We start from the raw sequence: 21,054 nt of genomic DNA on the forward strand, positions 1-21,054 counted from the left end.
GGGAGAGACCTCACAGAACGAGAGTGGCCAGGCTTTGGGGGAATGCTGTTTTCTGCCCTTGGACCCCCTGTCCCTGTGTCTGCCTGGCTGTGTGGCCCCTTGGACCATAGACAGAGGGAAGATGACACGAGGCCAACTTGGAAATAAGGTTCTGCTGCTGCCCTTTGAGCCTGTTTTCCTGGTAAACTACCATTGCTGACGGCTACGAAGGTGTGGGACCCTGTGGATGCCTTCCAACACTCCCTAGCATGGGGCGGTGAGGGGTGGGGATTTCCAGAAATTGCTCTTTGGGGCTTATGTCTGTGAGAGGTTTAGTAAATGCCACACGTTGCCAGTGAACCCAATAAGCTACTTTTGGAAGAGTCTGGAGGACACACTTCATGGGGAACTGAGTTTCCGGGATCGTTGCTGGGGCTTTTGCTTTTGTTACATCAAGTGTTTGCAGCCGGAGCAGCAATTTCCACCTCTCCCTCTTTCAGGGAGGAATTTTGGTAGTTAAAGAAGAAGCCAAAGTGGATGCTTGTGTTAAATTCTTTGTTTTCACCTGGAAATTTTGCATAATTTCTAAATGTTCCTTTTCCTTTTAAAATATTCTTGTTCATTTTTATAATCTTTTCTTTATTCTATTTATTTATTTAAATTGATTTGTTTTTAAAAATGGAAGCTTCGCAAGCCGTTATAAGAAACAGTAGAGAGATCTCAGTTTCCTCCAGTGGTAACATCTTGAAAAACTCAGGCAGAAAATCACAACAGGATAGAGACATGGAACATCTCCACCACCACGAGGCTTGCTTCTCAGCTGCTTCCTCCCCACCTCATCACCTCCTTGACTCAGTTCTCCACTTCTGCAATTTTATCAGTTTCAGATGGAATGTTATGTAACGGAATCATATGCTTTGAAAACTTTGGGGCCAGCTTTTTCCACTCTGTAACCCTCTGGGAATTCACTCAGGCTTCCAGGTGGTGTAGTGGTAAAGAATACGCCTGCCAATGCAGGGGACGCAAGAGATTCAGGTTCAATCCCTGGGTTGGGTAGATCCCCTGGAGAAGGGAATGGCAACCCACTTCAGTAATCTTGCCTGGAAAACTCCATGGACAAAGGACCATGGTGGGCAACAGTCCATGAGAACACATGTTGTGTGTATCAGGAGTTCATTCCTTTTCATTGCTATTACATGATACGGATGCACCATGATCCACCCATGGAAAGACACTTGGACTGACTACAGGTTTTGACTACCATGAATAATCCACTTAGAAATATTTGTAGACAAGGTTTGGTATGAACATAGTTTTGTCTTCTTTCTTTCTCTTTTGTATCAGTTTAGCCATAGTTTTATCAAGCTCTTCAAGCTCTTTTGGATGTTTCCTTTATCCATTGATTTTCTGTTTTCAATTTAGTGATTTCTGATTTTATCTTTTTTATTTCCTTCTGCTTGCTTTGGGTTTATTTTGCTTTCCTTTTTTTTTTCTGGGTTCCTAAAATAGGATTGATTTGAGACTTTTGTTTTTTATAACAGTTTCACTTGCTGCTGCTGCTGCTAAGTCACTTCAGTCGTGTCCAACTCTGTGCAACCCCATAGATGGCAGCCCACCAGGCTCCCCCATCCCTGGGATTCTCCAGGCAAGAACACTGGAGTGGGTTGCCATTTCCTTCTCTAATGCATGAAAGTGAAAAGTCAAAGTGAAGTCAGTCGTGTCCGACTCTTAGCGACCCCATGGACTGCAGCCCACCAGGCTCCTCAGTCCATGGGATTTTCTAGGCAAGAGTACTGGAGTGGGGTGCCATTGAGTGCTGTAAATTTCCTTTTCAGCACCGTTTTAGTTATGTCCCACAAGTTTTGATATATTGTATTTTCATTTTCATTCAATAGATTAAAATCTTCTTTTGAGACTTCCTCTTTTACTCATGAGTTATTTAAAAATATGTTGGTTAGTTTCCAAGTGTTTGAAAATTTTCTTATTATCTTTCTATTTTTGATTTCTAGAATGAAATCAAAGTGGGGGTAGAGAATACACTCTGCTTGATTTCAATTATTTTAAATTTGTTGGGATATTTTTATGGCTTGAGATATGTTCTATAATGATGTATGTTCTGTGGGCACTTGAAAATAGTGTATATTCTGCTGTTGTTGGGTGGAGTGTTTTATAAATGTTGATTAGATTGTGATGAGGCTGGTGAGTGCTATATCCTTGCTGATTTTCTGTCTAATTGTTCTATCAGTTGCTGACAGGGAGTATTAAAGTCTCCTAATATAATTCAGTTCAGTTCAGTTCAGTCGCTCAACCATGTCCGACTCTTTGTGACCCCATGAATCGCAGCACGCCAGGCCTCCCTGTCCATCACCAATACCTGGAGTTCACTCAAACTCATGTCCATCGAGTCAGTGATGCCATCCAGCCATCTCATCCTCTGGCATTCCTTTCTCCTCCTGCCCCCAATCCCTCCCAGCATCAGAGTCTTTTCCAATGAGTCAACTCTTCTCATGAGGTGGCCAAAGTACTGGAATTTCAGCTTTAGCATCATTCCCTCCAAAGAAATCCCAGGACTGATCTCCCTCAGAATGGACTGGTTGGATCTCCTTGCAGTCCAAGGGACTCTCAACAGTCTTCTCCAACATTTTTTTTGCTTCATATATTTTCTAATTTTTTTGTTTGGTACATACATGTTTGAAATTCTTGTATCTTCTTGGTGAATTTAGCTCTTTTAAGTCTTTTATATCATGCTCCCTCAGTCTCTCATAGATTTCTTTGCTCTGATGTCTGTTTTACCTGATAGTAATACAGTGACTTATGCTTTCCTTAATTAACACTTGTATGATGTATATCTTCTCATTTTTAAAACTCCAACCTGCCTATATTATATTTGAAGTAAGTTTCATGTAGATAGCACATTGCTGAGCCATGTTTTCAAATCCACACTGCCAATTTTGGTCTTTTCATAGACATAATTAGACAATTTATATTTAATATAATTTTGATACGTTAGGATTTGTCATTTTATTATTCTGTTTTCTCTCTCTTTAATTTCTCTGCTTTATTTTCCCCTGCTTTCTGAGGAGTAGTACTTGAACGCAATTTAGGATTCTATTTTGATTAAGCTACAGTGTCAGACTTTATTTTTGGGGCTCCAAAATCACTGCAGATGGTGATTGCAGCCATGAAATTAAAAGACGCTTATTCCTTGGAAGGAAAGTTATGGCCAACCTAGGTAGCATATTAAAAAGCAGAGACATTACCTTGCCAACAAAGGTCCATCTAGTCAAGGCTATGGTTTTTCCAGTGGTCATGTATGGATGTGAGAGTTGGACTGTGAAGAAAGCTGAGCGCTGAAGAATTGATGCCTTTGAGCTGTGGTGTTGGAGAAGACTCTTGAGAGTGCCTTGGACTGCAAGGAGATCCAACCAGTCCATTCTAAAGGAGATCAGTCCTGGGTGTTCTTTGGAGGGAATGATGCTAAAGCTGAAACTCCAGTACTTTGGCCACCTCATGCGAAGAGTTGACTCATTGGAAAAGACTCTGATGCTGGGAGGGATTGGGGGCAGGAGGAGAAGGGGATGACAGAGGATGAGATGGCTGGATGGCATCATCGACCTGATGGACGTGAGTCTGAGTGAACTCCGGGAGTTGGTGATGGATGGGGAGGCCTGGCGTGCTGCGATTCATGGGGTCACAAAGAGTCGGACACGACTGAGCGACTGAACTGACTGACTGACAGTGTTTTTTGGTGTATATCTTTGTATAGTCACTTTATGGATGCTTTTGGTATTACAATTTGTATATAGAACTGTCATAGTCTATTGGTGTCATTATTTTGCTAGTTCAAGTGAAATGTAGAAATCTAACTTCCCTTTACCTCCCTTGGCCCTTCCTTATTTATAATAAAATTGTCTTACATATTTTTTGTACATACATTTAGACCCAAACTAAGCAGTATTATAAATTTTGCTTCAACTGCCAAACGTAATTTTAAAAATTTAAGAGGAAATGGAAAGCTTGTTGCTTTATTTATTTTTGTTTGTTTACTGTATTCTTCCTTCCTGATATTTCAAGGTTCCTTCTTTTATCATTTCCTATCTGTCTAGAGAATTCCCTTTAGCTTTTCTTATAGGATAGGTCTGCTCGTGAAAAATTCTCTTAGATTTCCTTCATTTCTTGTATTTGAAAACGTCTTGATATTGCAGGGTATTTTTGTTGTGTGTGAGATTCTGGGTTGCAGCTCTTCCCTTTCAGCACTTGAAAAATGCTATAGTACTTTCTTTTGGTCTCTGTGATTTCTGATGAAAAATCTGCTCTTGTTCTAATTGCTTTTCACCTACATGTGGGGTGTGAGTTTCCTCTGGTGGCTTTCAAAATGTTTTCTCTGTCTTTAGCTTTTAGAGGTTTAATTATGATGTGCCTTGGCATAGATTTCTTTTGGTTTATTTGCAATTTGTAGGTTTATGTCTCAGTTGTATTTTTCATTTTCATTTTCCTATCATTTTATTTTCATTTGCAGTTTAAGATCTTCCTGGTTCTTGGTATGTTGAGTCATGTTTAATTGAAATTTGGACATTTTATTATCATATGGAGAAGGCATGAATCTGGATCTCAGTTAAATCTTCTGTTTAAGCAGGGAAAGGGAGGGTGTTTCCTTGTTAATGATAGGTGGAAGGGGGAGTCTGGATCCCCCACGTGGCTTCCCTTGACACCAAGTGAGGCTTCTCTTTGCCACTGGGAGTGAGTTGCTTTCCTTGTTAGCCCATCTGAGACTTGGTATCCCCTCCCTACGATGGTGGTGATGCTGCTACATCTACACATAAGCCTCCTCTGTGGATCCAGAGTAATAATAAATAGGCAGCTGTGCTGTGTCCTGTAAGAGGTTTGCAATGGGAGGTGCTGTTAAAGGTGGTTAATGAACTTTGTGACTGAGGTTCACATAACAGCAGGTTGACAAAGCTAGAGATGCACACACTGAGGCTATTTATGAAAAAAATCTACGAGATTATAATAAAGTTTAAATGCTTGATCCCAGACCTGGTTCCTGCCTTCCCTCTGCCATTCCGTTGTCTTTTTATACAAGAAGGAAAATCACAGGGACCTAATTAAAAAGTAGACCAAAGCAAAACCACTGCCATGAGGTTTTCCAGGTAAAGAAAAGTTAAAGAAAAAAATGGGGCCTATTTAAACCAAGACATACTCATATGCCAAAGTTTATTTTCTGTCAAAAATCCTCTTAGTCTTATTCAACTCAGACAAATGAAAGCTGATGACCTAGATGTGAAAATTTGTATATTCTTCAACTTAATCTCATAAGTCATTCAACTCTAATTCCTTTGTGAATTCATATAATCCTTCACCAGTGAATTAATGGATAATATTCTTCTCAGTCAGTTCCTTGGAGAATAGAGTTTTGTGTATATAGTTAAATCCTTGTTAATATCTATGATTATACCATATAAATGAATGTGTCAAAGTTATGCCCTTGAAATGTGGAGGAAAAGTTACTAGATTATCATTTCAGTATTCAATATAGTCTTTCTTGGCAAAGTGCAGTGCTGAACTATTCTTTCTTATGAAAATAATGAGTGATACAAATGAGTGATGCAGTGATACTCCATCAGGCTGTTAGGAATTCAGGTTGGTGGGCAAAGAAACCTTCAAAAGCCTAACGACTGTCATTCTTTTCTGACATTTCTCCATTTTAAGAAATAGACTACAGCAAAATGAAGAGAGCCTACCCTGAAAGGACTGAGTCACAGCCTGGACTATTTCACATTGATGCAATTTAAAATTAGAGCTGAAAATCTCTAATTAATGGGGTTACAGGATAGAAGCCCCAGGAGGCCCTGCACTGTGTAACATGGCCCAGCATCTCTGCCGTACAAAGTATAAAGCATCAGCCCATTTGTACCTGAGCTCCCATGCATTTTGGCTTTGTATTTCAGCTCCAGGTTCTTTGAGGATGGAACTTCAGTACCAAGTGTTTGATCTGGAAGACTCAGGCTAGAATATAGCTAAGCAGCACCTTTCTTCTGCTCAAACATCCCATTTTCTCTCCTTGTCTTCCTGTGTGTTAGTTGCTCAGTTGTGTCCGACTCTTTGCGACCCCAGGACTGTAGCCCACCAGGCTCCTCTGTCTATGGACTTCTCCAAGCAAGAACACTGGAATGGGTAGCCATTTCCTTCTCCAGGGGATCTTCCTGAATCGGGGATCGAACACAGGTCTTCCACATTACAGGCAGATTCTTTACCATCTGAGCCACCAGGGAAGCCTCTTTGCCTGCCTAATTCTCACTTAACCTTCTGGGTCTTGGCTTGGATGTCACCTATGGTGGAAAGCATTTCTGGACCTTGTGGCTTGTGTCAGGGCCTTTACTTTGCTCCTGAGACACCTGCCACCACGCAGAGCACTTATACAAGGCTATTCAATTTTCCTTAAAATATCCTTACTGTGCTCCTGACTTCCACCCAAGCATAGTTAGCACTTTCCAGTAGAACTTTTTGGGGTGGCAGAATGTTCTAATCTGTGCAGTCCAACCTGGTAGCCACTAGTCACATGTGACTGTTAAGCTCTCAAATATGGCAAGTATGACTGAGAAATGGATTTTAGATTTATTTAATTTAAACTATTTAAATTTAGATGATAGATATATACAAATGCCACAAACTAACTTTAAATAAATACTTTAAATTGCTTATTAAAATTATTTAGATTTAAGTTTAAATAGCCTCATGGTTATTTTTGGCTACCATACTGGACAGCATTGCTTTAGACTGGGAGCTTCTTGACAGCAGGGACTGCATCTTATTTACCTGTGAATTTCCAATACCAGAGAACAGAATCTAGCCTTTCTATGACTTCAAGAAATACTTGTTGACCATTGTATGAATGTCAGCTTTCTATCCTTACTGTACCATCACATTTTGTTTGATAGCTGAGACTCAGATGCCGATATTGGAGCTTAAGTTTTGGCTCCATCATTTAATATTTAGGTCAAGGGTGACACTCTCTCTGTGCCTCAGTCTCCTCGTTTTTAAAGTGAGTTATCAGTTGTTCCTACTTCATAGGCTTATAATGAGCATTAAGTAAATTTATATTTTATTCATTCATTAATGTAGTAAATACATTCATTAGAGTTGAGTGCAATGGTTGGCAGATAGTAAAGTCTACTATATAATGACGATCATTAAATTAATTTTGTAGTGTTGTCTTTTATTGACAGAAGAAATGAGAGATAGAGAAAGATACAAATGAGAGAAAACACTACTTTGGTAGAAAGTACTGCGTTCTGTGCAAGGTCATATAAACTAAACCCTTGGCGGGGGGGTCTTCATGCCTACCTTATTTTATCTGAGAGTGATTCTTAAGCCTCAAAAGGTCTGCAGCTGTGATGTGTACCATACGAGATGAACTAGAGCCCATGACTGAGAAGCACAATAAACAGAGGTTATAAAGCAGAGTAATTCAGAACACAGACAGTGACACTTTGGGTTGGTGACAGCTGCCTTACTATCGTTTATAATAGAAATTAAGTCTAACCAACTGTAGCCAAACGCCCCTTCAAAGAATGGCAGTAAAGATGCTGGCAGAAGGGCCCTACCCAGGAGCAGTCTCCACTGGGGTCAGTCTGAGCCAGAACTGCCTGGCAGCCAGGATGCGTCTCTCCCCCCCCTGGTGAGTAATTACAATCCCATTCTTCTTTCCTTGTTTGACATCTTCAGTACAGAGTTGATGAATGAATTAAAAAAAAATGTCTTAACTCTGAAAATCATGTCTTTCTTTATATTCAGATGGTTATTTTCATTTATTGATGTCTGTCTCCATTCAGGGAAGGAGAATCTTGGCTTTGGACAACTCAGGCTGTGCCCTTCCCATTTTGGAGGAAACTTAGAGCATTCCTACTCATGTTTTAGGATAAGAAAACTAAATCCCAGAGACATGCTGCTTGCCCAAAGCCACATGATTCAGAGTAAATAACAAAGTTTGAAACTACAAGTCTGGGTTTTGCAGTTTCTAGTTCAATGAATTTTCAATGAGTTTAGAAGATGCTGGAAGGAAAGAGAGAAGGGATGGAAAGAGCAATACCCATATGCAGGCTTTATTTCAGTGGGATTTGGCCTTTTATTTATCACAGTGAAATTCTGATATAAGTTTCTGGGCCTCTCTTCAGGAGAATGCACACAAATATTTTTTGGCTGACAAATTTGGATGATAACAGTCCCTGAATTTCACTGACGGACTCTTATTTAAACATGCTTAGTATGGAAAGAGTCTGGTTTCATTTTAAGAAATTATAAATAATGGCTACAGATCTCTGCATGTCAATATGCTCTGAAACATCTGCTAGAAAAGGGCACGTTTTTGGGGGAGAAGGATGGATTCTGAACAGGTTTTATTATTCTTGATGATTGAAAAAACTAGCTGTAGATTGTATAGCTTCTCTGGCTTTCATATTTGATGTAGTTATGATGAAAAACTGTGAAGTTATACTGTAATACCTTTTTTTCTTTAATAAGAAAACATTATTATATATTCCTTCTTACCAATAACCTTTGAAGTTAGTTGTGCAAGCTAAATCACTTCAGTCATGTCCGATTTGTGACCCCATGGACTGTACCCCACCAGGCTCCTCTGTCCATGGAATTCTCCAGGCAGGAATACTGGAGTGGGTTGCCATTCCCTTCTCCAGAGGATCTTCCTGACCCAGGGATCGAACCTGCATCTCTTGTATCTCCTGCACTGGCAGGCAGGTTCTTTACCACTAGCACCACTTGGGAAGCCCTGAATTTAGTTGATGTTACTAACCGTTACCAAAGTGTATATATTTCAAAGGCATTTTCTTCCTAGGAAATAAAATATTCCAATTCCAAGAAGTAAAAGTGGAAGATGTACTAAGTATATGGTGCTTCCAAGTCAGTAAAATTGTACTAGGAAAAAAGCAAAAAAATATTTTAGATACTTTTAATAATGCTGGCATTTTCAGAATTTAAATAAGTTGCTAAGAGGAATAAAGAAATTGTGGTAAGTAACCAGAGATCTCTTTAAACGTGGATATTAATAGCAAATGTGAAATCTACTAACTACAGCAATCAGCAACCTGGTGGGGATGGAATTAAAATTTAAAGGACATTATGAAGGTTTTATTACTGGTTTAAGTCCTCATTTTTACTTCTCAATGGGGAAAGTGAAACCACTTCTCAGAACAGTAATTTTAAATTGTATAAATGAGGAATGAAATCATGGAAAAGAACTATGTGTCCTTAATACTTTTTAAGAAAAGACAATAAGCCGTTACTTATCGATCTTATATCCTCCAAAATATATAAGAAATAGCTCCAGGGCAGCTTGGACAAAATTTATCTCATCTATCATTGGAAGTGCTTTCTATTTATTTTAAAAGTAGCCACAGGGTCTTATGAAGAATTTCATTTCATTAATAAACTCGGGTTATCTTTTCTTGCAGGACTCTTTCATGCAGAGGGGGAGAGACTGAACTCTCGAGTCTGTTCTCACACAAGTCCATTCCTGCAGCAGGATGACACAGCACCGTTTTCCCGCCCCTAGAAACCAAGTCTGTAACCAGAGTTGTCCATTATTTCTAAAGACGCCATACTCTAGATACCCCTGATCACCGTTCAACTTTCTTTTTACAGCATGATTTGATCTAAGCAAACAACTTCCAAAGGACACTTGGAACACAGACAGACTCAAAGTGGAAATATCTGGAAAGGCTTTCACTGTAGTGGTTTCATTCCTATAGGAGAACTGGAGGAGACCACGTCTTGGGGCACTAGTGTTTCTAAGAGTCTGATACAGCCAATGCGAGGAGAGCCCAGTTCAACACCTGTTTGCTGAGCACTTTTTATATGACAGCCTCTGTACTTGGTGCTGGGGATACCAGGATGAACGGAACCCAATGTCTGCCCCGAGGAACCTCACAGATGAAGGGCAGGAACTTCATTAGAGTATGATTTTAATACAATATTTCCCTGGTGGCTCAGATGATAAAGGACCCACCTGCAATGCGGGAGGCCTGGGTTCGATTCCTGGGTTGGGAAGATCCCCTGGAGAAGGGAATGGCAACCCACTCCAGTATTCTTGCCTGGAGAATCCCACGGACGGAGGAACCTGGTGGGCTACAGTCCATGGGGTTGCAAAGAGTTGGACACAACTGAGCGACTTTCACTTCACTTTACTTAATATAATACACACAATTCTCTGAGAGATGTATGTACAGAGCATACTAAATGTGAGAAAGTACCTAGGGCAACCCTGGAGGCAGGAACGCTTGTCTTTCAAAGAAAAGGATGCGGTAGGGGCATGAGAACATCCCAGGTACAAAAGACCCTCGTGGGCAGAAGTCTGGGGCTAGAAGCAGCACAGGGGCTTTGGGAGTCCCTGGAGTAAGACGCTGCCCTGTGGCTGGAGGGACCAGCAGGGTCCATATCTCAGTCCAAGGAGGACCGCCCACGCCATGGTCTTTAGGAGTGGACTTTATTCCACGTCTCATCTGTTTACAGGAAAGAGATTCATGGGAGGCTCAGAGACAGAATCAGAGGCCTGGAGGTCATCTACATGTTGTAAGAACTAGAATGGATGGGACCAGTCAGGGAGGGTCTGTACATATCAGGAGGGCACGGGAGAACCTAGACATCAGCAAGTCCTTGAGGAAGGGTCAGGAAGAGGCTGGGGAATAGGACGATCCCCATGGAGCCTGTGCAGAGCCTCAGAAAGTCCAGCAGGACCAAAGCTAGCAAGTGTATGTGGCCAGGAAGAGGTAACTGCAGCTTAGCTTCAGGGGTTAGTGGGTTGGTGGGGGAAGAGGGTCAGGAAGTTGGGAAGTGAATGGCAGGTGAGACACTGCTGAATGTGGATGAAGAAGTTTGTTTTCTCTGAACAGAGACCCTGGTGAGTTTCACGGTTGGGGGTGGGTCTGTGGGGGTGAAGGGAGGAAGGCATGCTGCTGGAGAGAATTTAGGAGGGAGTGGGATAAATATTCTATACGGTGAGCTGTCTTCAGCCAGAAGGGGACCTGTCTTCCTCTGAGACTGGACAGAAGGATGTGAAGTTGCTCAGTCGTGTCTGACTCTTTGCAACTCCATGGACTGCGGCACGCCAGGCCTCTCTGTCCATTGTCAACTCCTAGAGTTTGCTCAAACTCATGTCCATTGAGTCGGTGATGCCTTCTAACCATATCATCCTCTGTCGTCCCCTTCTCCTCCTGCCTTCAATCTTCCCCAGCATCAGGGTCTTTTCAAATGAGTCAGTTCTTCGCATCAGGTGGCCAAAGTATTGGCATTTCAGCTTCAGCATCAGTCCTTCCAATGAATTTTTAGGACTGATTTCCTTTAGGATGGACTGGTCGGATCTCCTTGCAGTCCAAGGGACTCTCAAGAGACTTCTCCAACAATGTATTCAGGAAACACTAAAAAAATGAGTAATTCGAAACTCATGCAAAATTTTCCAGCAGATAGAGAAAAAAGGAATACTTGACAAATCATCATAAGAGTTTAGTTTTTATAAACTTGACATTAAACCTGATGAGGACAGTTTGAGTAAGAAAAATCTAACTCACAACCTTGGGAGAAGGAAGTCTTAACAAATGCAGCCACTTCAATCCTACAGCGAAGAAATAAGTGAACAGAAGGGGCTTTAGGAAGAGTAAGAAAAACCACAAGTGAAGGAAGGCTGTCAGAAGCATAGCTTGAGGAGTTCTCAGGAAGCCGGAGGGTTGATAGCAAAGAGAAATCTCACTTCCTCTGTACTTTTGCCACTTATTGTTCTAACATTATCAAGTGTGAAGGAAATGAGACTTCAGACTTTTAAATTTATTTAGGCAAATATTTATTAAAGCCTTTCCATGTATAAGGTGGGCTTCCCTTTATCACAGGTGGCACTAGTGATAAAAAACCCGCCTGTCAATGCAGGAGACATAAGAGACATGGGTTCGACCCCTGGGTCAGGAAGATCCCCTGGAGGAGGGCATGGCAACCCCTCCAGTATTCTTGTCTGGAGACTCCCATGGACACCGGAGTCTGATGGGCTATAGTCCATGGGGTCACAAAGAATCAGACACGACTAAAGTGACTTAGCCTGCATGTATGCATGTATAAGGTATATGATTCGGAAATTTAAAAGGTACTCCCTGAGGATCTGTGAAGAACACAGTGGTGGCTCCCCAGGTTCCCCTAGAAAACATGTAGAACAGCCAGGATAGAAAATGCCAGGGTGCAGTCTTCATAACACAAATCCCAAATCCTGGGTGAGTTGTGTCAAATCGCCAACAGCGACAGGACCTCCTGGGGACGGCACCTGCCCAAGCGGAGCAGAGAGAAGCAGTGGGGTGTCTGACAACCTGCTGGCTTCCAAATAACAAGCAAGGAGTTTCCTGGAAAACAGAGCAACTGGCTTGAGATCAACAGCAAACTGGGGATGTTGATGGTCCCAGAGTGTCCGTGGTGAGACTGAAGGGGCTTGAAAGGTCTGAGCTGCCTTCATCCTCAAAGCAACCAAACAGAGTCTCTCCCAGAACAAAGCTAGGTGACAGTCCACACTGAGAATAAACCGCTGAGGGGAGACTCTCAGCTGAACTTGTCGAGGACGATCGAGACCACAGGAATATGGAGTCCACCCGGGAGTGGTGATGGAGACTAGACCCAGGCCGTCTCAGAAGGCACGAGTACTCACTGCGGGATGAATAACAAAATAACCAGAAAAGGGTGGTCTAGAGACGTCCAATTGGGAAAGCTACTCTAAGCCAAGCCTCCTGTTAAGAAGTTTAGAAAATCTCATTCTATAAATTAATTCTTAAACTCTTATTCTATAAGCCACAGGAAAGGACAGTTTCAAATCGTATTTAGATGTACTGCAGGATAAAAAGAATAAGTAGAATCTCTATAGATAATGAAGACATCAGATATTTTATGAGATATTCTTACAAAAATGAAAACTATAATGTTCTTTCAAAATGAGGGAAAAGATATGAATATTGAAGAAAACTCAGTAATGAAGTGGTATAACTTAAGAAAGAATTAGGCATAAGAGAAAAAAAAATCATTTCAGATACTAAAACTAACTAGAAGTTTGTTGTTGTTTAGTCACTAAGTCGTATTGACTCTTTGGTGATACCATGGACTGTACCCCGCCAGGCTCCCCTGTCCATGGGATTTCCCAGGCAAGAATACTGGAGTGGGTTGCCATTTCCTCCTCCAGAGGATCTTCCCAACCCAGGGATCAAACCCGTGTCTCCTGCATGAGGAGGCAGATTCTTTACCACTGAGCCACCAGGGCAAAGAGTAAATAGGCACAGTAGGTAATACTTTACAATAAATAGCTGATGAAAAGGAGGAAAAAAAATTTCCAGACTTTAAATATTATTTTGTATTGGGCTATAGCTGATTAATCAGAGAAGGCAATGGCACCCCACTCCAGTACTCTTGCCTGGAAAATCCCATGGACGGAGGAGCCTGGTGGGCTGCAGTCCATGGGGTTGCTAAGAGTTGGGCACGACTGAGCGACTTCACTTTCACTTTTCACTTTCATGCATTGGAGAAGGAAATGGCACCCCACTTCAGTATTCTTGCCTGGAGAATCCCAGGGATGGTGGAGCCTGGTGGGCTGCCATCTATGGGTCGCACAGAGTCGGACACGACTGAAGCGACTTAGCAACAGCAGCAGCGTAGCTGATTAATACTGTTGAGGTAGTTTTAGGTGAACAGCGAAGGGAGCCAGCTATACACAGACATGAATCCATTCTCCATGAATCCAGCCTGGCACATAACATTGAGCAGAGTTCCCTATGTTATACAGTAGGTCCTTGTTGGTTATGCATTTTAAATATAGCAGTGTGTACATGATCTTCCCAAAGTCCCTAACTTTCCCTCCCCACACTGTGTCACCCAGCAACCGTAAGTTTGTTTTCTAAGTCTGTGAGTCTCTTTCTGCTTTGTAAGTAAGTTCATTTGTATCATTTCTTTTTAGATTCCATTTATAAGGGATGTCGGGCTTCCCTGTGGTAAAGAATCTGCCTGCAATGCAGGAGACCCGGGTTCGAATCCTGGGTCAGGAAGATCCCCTGGAGAAGAGAATGGCTACCCACTCTAGTGTTCTTGCCTGGAGAATCTTACGGACAGAGGAGCCTGGCGGTCTACAGTCCATGGGGTCACAAAGAGTTGGACATGACTGAGCGACTGACACTATAAGGGATGTCACAGGATACTTCAAAGGAGGAAAAAATTGAAAGATTAAAACACTGAAGATGCTGGGGGCTGAGTGGGGGGAGGGGAGAGCGGGCCTTGAGGATGTTGTTTGATGGATATAGAGTTTCGGTTTTGCAGGATGAAAGGAGTTCTAGAGATGGATGGTGATGATGGTTGCACAGGAGTGAGAAGGTGCTTAATGCCCCTGAGCCACACACTTAAAAATGCTTAAGATGGGAAATTGTATGTTATGTGTATTTTACCACGGTAAAAAATTGAAAGGGAAAAAGGAAATGAATAATGCCGGGGAGGGAGGAGGGAGGAGGGTTCGGGATGGGGAACACGTGTATACCTGTGGCGGATTCATGTTGATATATGGCAAAACCAATACAATATTGCAAAGTTAAAAAAAAATAATAAAATAAAAAAAATAAACTCAAGAGATGGAAAGTATTAAGAGGAGTGTGATAAATTCAGAAATAGGCAAAGAAAATCCAACGCATGTGTATATATATAAATATATATATATATATGAAATCCATGAATAATAAATCAAAATAAGTTAGAAGTACCTAATCATACTTTCATAATTCAAGGCAACTTTCATAGCATATATTTTATTATATATATTTCATAGCATATATTTTATTATAATTATGTATAGAAAGCACACTTTGTATAGCTGGGAAACTGACCCAGAACAAATATCCAAGCAGTAGCTTTACGAGGGACAGAAGAGTAGGTCATCCTCAGGCTCTTCAAGAACAATGCCTTAGACCAGAGGAAGATAGCGCAACGTTCAGGATGTGGAAGGAAATGTTCAGGATGTGGAAATGAGCCCAGGATTTCATATATTTACTCAAACCAAGTTTTAATTATGATGGCAGCAAATTGGCTTGAACATGTGAGACCTTGAGGGAAGCCGTTCCCAGGAGCTTTTGGTTGGGATCCCTTGGACTGCAAGGAGATCCAACCAGTCCATTCTAAAGGAGATCAGTCCTGGGTGTTCTTTGGAAGGACTGATGCTGAAGCTGAAACTCCAATACTTTGGCCACCTCATGCGAAGAGTTGATTCATTGGAAAAGACTCTGATGCTGGGAGGGATTGGGGGCAGGAGGAGAAGGGGACAACAGAGGATGAGATGGCTGGATGGCATCACCGACTCGATGCACATGAGTTCGGGTGAACTCTGGGCGCTGGTGATAGACAGGGAGGCCTGGCGTGCTGCAATTCATGGGGTTGCAAAGAGTCGGACACAACTGAGCGACTGAAATGAACTGAACTGAACTAATATGGAAAGTGAGCTTCAGCCAAATGGGGTGATAGCTGAAGAGACTGGAGATGATACGTTTACACGCAGGATGGAGGAAGGGGATTAGGACTGAAGTGGAGTATGTGATGGTTCCACGCTCTGACACTAGAGATATGGTGTAATTCTGAAAAATGAGGAGAGAATGGGAACAGCATATGAAAAATATTTAAAACAGTTTTTTAGTAACTATCCTGATAGAAGTTTTGGCATTGTGATTCAGAGAAATTTTTGTGTGACATAGAGAAAACTCAGGATCCTTGCTGTGGACAGAAGGAGACTTAGATGAAGGAGAGAAGAGCTTCCATTAATATGAATTTTGAATAAGGAGTATCAGTGTGAACACACAAGTATTTTAACTGTAAATAAATAAATAAACACAATATTGACATAAATAGTTGTCATAATATTATAAGTAATTTTTACATACTATATTGTACATATAATTACTTAGAATTATATTCCCCATAGGGCTTCCCCAGTGGCTCAGTGGTAAAGAATCCACTTGTAGTGCAGGAGACTTGGGTTTGATCCCTGGGTCAGGAAGATTCGCTGGAGAAGGAAATGGCAACCCATTCCAGTATTCTTGCCTTGGAAGTCCCATGGACAGTGGAGCCTGGCAGACTACAGTCCATGGGGTTGCAAAAGAAAATCAGACAGAACTTAGCAACCAAACAAAACACAATATTCTCCATAATGGACCAAGCTGGGAAAGAGATTTACATTCTACAGGATGAAATAGTAGATGCGATGATGTCCATTATTAGATATTATTAGAAGCCTTTTCCTCTAGCTTTCCAAGTTCAATTTCCTTCAGTCCTAAGGGCTTTAGCCACTTCATGAAGTTGCGACCTTTGCACATTTTAAAGCTTATACCCTTCAGTAGTTAATGGTCTTTTGCTTACTAACAACTCTTTATATTACATTTTACCAGCTCAATTGATCGGTATGTTTTCTGTCTGCTGATTGGATGCAGGCTGATGCAGGCCGTGTCTGCACCTGAGGCTATGGACCAGAATCAAACATTACATGCACTGGTGAGCTGCCAAAGGACTTTGGAGAAAGCCGATGATGGTCTTCAGGCATTGTGTCGCTAAGTTAAATGTGGCTGACTTGTCTGGGAGAGGGAAAGCCAGTATGTGCCACTGAGAGGGAAAAAGAGTGATTCTGGGTGTTGGCAGATAAGAAGGATAGGAGAGGAGAGAGCTGAAAAAATCCAGGAAAAGAATTAATAGGGTTTGGATTGCTCAGAGAGAGAAGCAAAGGAGATGCTGATAATTTCAAACCACAGACTTTGAACATGTCAGAGATGTCAATACTGTGAAGCCAAGGATATTGATAAGGATGTAGGGGGAAGAATCTGGTGTTGGGAGGACTGTGGTGATTTGGGTTTTAAATGAAGATGAGCTATCTGGGTAACAGTACCAGAAAGGTGGTGAGTGTAAAGGTCCGGAGCTCTGGAAGAGGAGATCCTCACAGCTCTAAGTGAAGACTGTTGATTCATTTACTCCTTGGCGTTCCTGCGATGTTCCCGGTGTTGGGATTCAGAGCAGACTCAGCACATACACACATCTGAGTGGGATGCATCCTGTAACCTGGAGATGTCCTGTAATGTTCATTGGAACCTCTCCTTGTGCAGCAGACACTGACTCCTGAGGACCTCGTTGGCCACCTGCAGCTCCTCAGATGTGGCACCAAGGTTCAAAATTGAATTCAGGCATTCTGAAACACATATGCCTTCCCATCCCATGCTGCCTTTCTGCACACGCTAGGTGCTAATACCCGCCTCACCTATCCCCACTAATTGGGAAGAAATGTTAGCTCTTTACTGAAATGACTTCTGCAGCAAGTGAGGCGCTGCTTTTTCCAGGGGAATTTTATTTTTGACAAGACATTGGAAACTTAAAGGATGAAGCTATGGTGGTGAAATTTCAAAAAGTAGTCAAGTTCTGACAGGCCCCAAGCAAGTGTCTGCTTTCTCTAAGGTTTCTGCACCCTCAGTCTGGTCCCTGGGTACAGACCACATAAAAGCAAATTAGTAAAATGGAGAAGTGCCCAAATACATCAGGATAAACCCAACACTAATGCTCCTTTTACTCATGAAAAGCTAGCATTTTGCTGACAAGGAAATAAGAGAATTCTGGTGTGTTTCTGATTATCTGGTCAACTAAAGTGAACGAAAGTGAAAGTCACTCCGTCCTGTCCGACTCTTTGCGACACCATGGACTATATAGTCCCTGGAGTTCTCCAGGCCAGAATACCGGTCAACTAAGTGTTTTCTTATTTTATCAAGTTGAAAATGTAATTAAAGGGAACAAAAAATATATTGATGTGTTTGGAGGTAGACAGTTCAAATACCCTTTCTTTGGTTTCTTAAGAGCACGTATGTTGGAATAAGATGGCCTGGTTCAAATCCTAAGCCCACTACCCACTAGCTTTGCGACCTTGGGAAAGTCACCTGAGCTCTCTGGGCTTTAGTTTGCTCAGCAGTGAAATGTGGATATATAATATTCACTGTTTCTTATGGTTGTTGTTAATCTATCTACAGTGCTTAGAGGACTGTCTAAACTAAAATAAGAGCTACCATATGACTCAGCAATCCCATTCCTGGGCATATATCTGGAAAAAACCATAATTTGAAAAGATACATACACTCCAACATTCATTGCAACACTATAGTAGCCAAGACATGGAATCAACCTAAATGTCCTTCAATAGAGGAATGGATAAAGAAGGTGTGGAACATATATACAATAAATACTGGGTTGGCCAAAAAAGTTTATACAGGGTATAAGATGTTACAAAAAAACCCCAAATTAATGTTTTGGCCAACCCAATACTACTCAGCTATAAAAAAGAATGAAATCATGCCATTTGCATCAATATGAATTGACCTAGAGATAATCATACTAAGTGAAATAAGTCAGAGAAAGCAAAACATCATATGGTATTGATTATATGTGGAATCTAAACAATTGTACAAATGTTATTTACACAGCAGAAATAGACCCACAGGCACAGAAAACAAACTTACAGTTACCGAAGGGGAAGGCAGGGGCAGGATAAATGGAGAACTTGGGATTAACAGATTCACACTACTGCGTATAAAATAGATAACCAACAAGGACCTACCATACAGCGCAGGGGACTCTACTCAATGTTTTGTAATAATCTGCAAAGGGAAAAGGATCTGAAAAAGAATATATATGCGTGTATGTGTGTATCACGGAAGCACTTTGCTCTACACCTAAACTAACATAATACTGTAAATTAACTATACTTCAATTAAAAACTGGTTTTAAAAAGACCAGTTCTTCTTTACCCTGAAGGAAAGAGTACCTGGCCCCTCATAAACACTATGTAAGCTTTCATACTGCAGGGTCTGTTATATCCCATGTACATGGTGTATTTGGTTTTCCTGAGTTGCCTATTTAGACTGCTGAGCCATGAGATTCAGGGATATGGTCGTACTCTAGGAATTTCACTTCGTTTGGAAAGAAATTTACACCAATGAAGAGAGAGCCCACAGTGAACATGAGTAAACATGCCAACTGCACAAGCAAGTCAGTGTTGGTGGGAGGTGGGAGGTGGGTAGGTTTTGGTGGAGACTCCTTGGGGGCAGGGTTGGCACACACACAGGTGTGTGTCTGGAGGGGCAGGGGTGGGGAAGAGAGAGAATATGAACTGGGAAGAGGAGGCCTTGGGCTAAGCTTTCACACAGCAGGATTCTGATAAGGAGGAGAGGTCAGAGGAGAAGGTGGGAACAGCATTAGCAGGGAAGGGGTTTGAAAACCTATGTGATGACTGACGTCATCCAAGAGGACCTGGATCTCTTTCGAGATCTGGTCACCTGGGAAAAATACCAGTGGTCTCAAGGCTAGATAGCAGGAGGAGGGATGGTTATTGAGTCATTCGGTCTTGTCCAACTCTCTGTGACCCCATGGACTGTAGCCCACCAGGCTTCTCTGTCCATGGAATTCTCCAGGCGAGAATACTGGAGTGGGTTGCCATTTCCTTCTCTAGGGGATTTTCCCAACTCAGGGATCAAACCTGCATGTCCTGCTTGGCAGGTATGTTCTTTATCACTGAGCCACCAGGAAAGCCCCTGCAGGGATGGCATCATTTACTGAAATAGCAAAACCTGGAGGCAGAAGTGGGTTTGGAAAGGATAACACTTTTACTGCCACTGAGACTTGGTTGCTAGAGGCTGCGATGAGAGGTGTAAGTCCATCAGCACAGTGCCTGGCACATAAGCAGCGCCTGCACCAGCCAGCCACGATCACCTCTGCTCTCCAGCGGTGCCGGGCAGCAGTTTCAGCGCCAGGCTAAGAAATGCTGGTCACCAATGTGCAGATTTTCTAAACTTGTTTGTACACTTGGGTTTTTTTTCTGAAATAAGCAAAATATATCTTTATAGCTGCAAGATTTAGCTTGAATTTTCACCATGGTTTTAACTGTGATTAGAAAAACTGGGATAATAAAGCAGTCAGACCACAGGACTTGCAAGAGGCCGTAGGGAGGCAAATTAGCCAACCTTCTGTCACTTTTTCCTCTGATTACAACTTTCCCCGAGAATTTTTTTTTTCTACTTAGAATAAAGGGAAAGGAAAGCTTTGACGGCCTTTAGTTCGGGAATGGTTGATGGCATTGTTAGCACAGGCACATTCATTATGACTCTAAAGCTTGCTGAGCCGCGTGGGAAACCACCTGGGAGTCCTGGTTGCATTAGAATTCCACGTACACGGTGCAATGAGTTTAATCTGTGTAAAACAAATTTAATAATTTGTTGACTTTTGTCTTCTTCCTGGACTTAACTCCTTCGAATTGTACTTGAAAAGGCATGTACTTAAATGCTACAGGAACACTGAAACCCATACCTCCTGTCATGGACTCTGCAAAATTACGAGCCTCAGTGCAAAGATGAGGTGCAAAGGAGCAGGCAATTAACACTGTTTGTTTTAAGATGTTTTCACTGAGAGCTGGTATTTTTTTTTTAAGTAAGCAGTCTTTGTGTTTGTCGTTTTTCATGGTCAGAGCAAACTGAGATTCTAGGCTCAGTGAACGTGAGAGCTGAGGGGTGGCTTGGCGACCTCTGGGATGAGGACCACGGAGCGTGACGTGACGAGTTCAAGGCCACAGCGGACTTCAGAAGCAGGACAGAGCCTGGATCCTGCTGCCTGCTCACCTACTGCCCCCTGACCCCACGCCCCACCCCTCTGACATCACTGAAGGCTCATTTCTGGTACCCAGGTGAGGACCCTCTGAGGCATTAAAGGATTTCAGAATTGGAAGAGGCCTTTGAGAGCTTCAGCCTCAACCTGGAACACTCTGGGGTGTGTTCAAGGTCAGAGATGCAGGTGAGAGAGCTTTGCTGACTGGATCCTGGGCCATTTGCATTTCTTTAAGCCCCTTGAGGCTTGGTGAACACGATTCAGAGGGTTTCTGTCACAGTGACTGCCATTGGGCTCGTCCGCCCTGGGACTCGTGTGCCTCCTACTTCCCCACACCTCACCTCCCTGCACAGGGTGGTCTCCTCTGCACGTGGGCCACAGGCTTTTCGGGCC

The sequence above is a fragment of the Bubalus kerabau genome, chromosome 9, assembly GCF_029407905.1.
Source record: "Bubalus kerabau isolate K-KA32 ecotype Philippines breed swamp buffalo chromosome 9, PCC_UOA_SB_1v2, whole genome shotgun sequence".
NCBI lineage: Eukaryota > Metazoa > Chordata > Mammalia > Artiodactyla > Bovidae > Bubalus > Bubalus kerabau.